Below are 1,390 nucleotides of genomic sequence, written 5' to 3'. Positions count from 1 at the left end.
CTCATCCTCTGCCTGGTTCTCTTGGGAGGGCGGAGACAATTCTCAGGGACGGCTCAAGAGCCCAGGCCACTGTCTCTGCTCCCTTGGCCCCTTCCTGACCCACAGCCGCAGCAGCCTCACAGAACCCCCAGCCTCTTCCACACTCCGGACCACCGCTTCCTTCCCTCCCCCTGAGCTTCAGAGGCGGCACCCGGAGGGGGAGGGGTGGGGGAGGGGAGGGCCTCCAACCCCTTCCTTGCCATGCTCCTGTGGAGTCATGTGGACGTACCGGACATGGGGCAGGGCCTTCACACTTTTGAGAAGAGAACATTCGGCCATTTGGCTGCCCTCCCTTTTGCAAACAGAGCTTGGATGTTAGTCCTACCCCATCTTCCCAGGAGGTGAAGGAGAACTCAGCGCCCCGGGGAGGGTAGTGTCCCATGACCACGTCGGGGCAGGACTCCACTGAGTTGCCAGAAGCAGAAAACCCAGCTCCGGTTGGCTGACACCATAACGAGGAGGAGGCAGCTTATGTGACTTCTGTTCCTGTGCGTGGAAGGTCAGGGTCGGGGGCTTGATGGGAGTATGGACCAGAGACTGGATGGTGCCGTGGAGGCCCAGCTCCTCCCTGGGCCTCTGCTGTCTAAAGATGAGTCCCCACCTTGGGAGGGAGGCTGGCGCTCCACCCGCAGGAGCGCTCGGTGGCTGCAGTAACAGGTCTCCACGGACCTGGGGCAATGTACCATCTTACCGTTCCGAGGTCAGACGTCCTAAAACCAAGGTTTCTGCAGGCCTGGCTCCTGGAGGCTTTAGAATTGACTGCTTTATCCTCTCCCACTTCTAGAGGCTGCTTGGATTCCTTGGCTCAGGGCTCCTTCCTCCGCCTTCAATGCCAGCAGCTTGCCACTTTCATAGTCCTCCCTCCCTGTTTGTCACCTCTGCTTCCACTATCACATCTCTCTCTGTCCCTCCTTGCCTCCATCTTGTAAGGACACCTGTGATTGCACTGTCATCCTCCATTAACCAGGATAATCTCCCCATTTCAATATTCTTTTTTTTTTTTAAGATTTTATTTATTTGAGAGAGCACAAGCAATGGAGAGGGAGAAGCAGGTTCCCTATCGAGCAGGGAGCCCTATGGGGGCTTGATCCCAGGACCCTGGGATTATGACCTGAGCCAAAAGCAGCCCCTTAGCCAACTGAGCTCCCCACGTGCCCCTCAATCAATATTCCTTATGTAATCACGTCTGCAAAGTCCTTTTTGCCATGTAAGTTGACAGTCACAGGTTTCGGGGATCAGGGCCTGGATTTGGGGCCATGATTCTCCATTCTTGCTTACTCACATTCAGTGGGAAGACAGCACACCCACCTGGCAGCCCAGACAATAGTCATGAGACTGGCCCAAGTTGTAC

This window comes from Lutra lutra, chromosome 10 (genome assembly GCF_902655055.1).
Source record: "Lutra lutra chromosome 10, mLutLut1.2, whole genome shotgun sequence".
In the NCBI taxonomy this organism is placed as follows: Eukaryota; Metazoa; Chordata; class Mammalia; order Carnivora; family Mustelidae; genus Lutra; species Lutra lutra.
Note: the sequence above shows the minus strand (reverse complement) of the source record.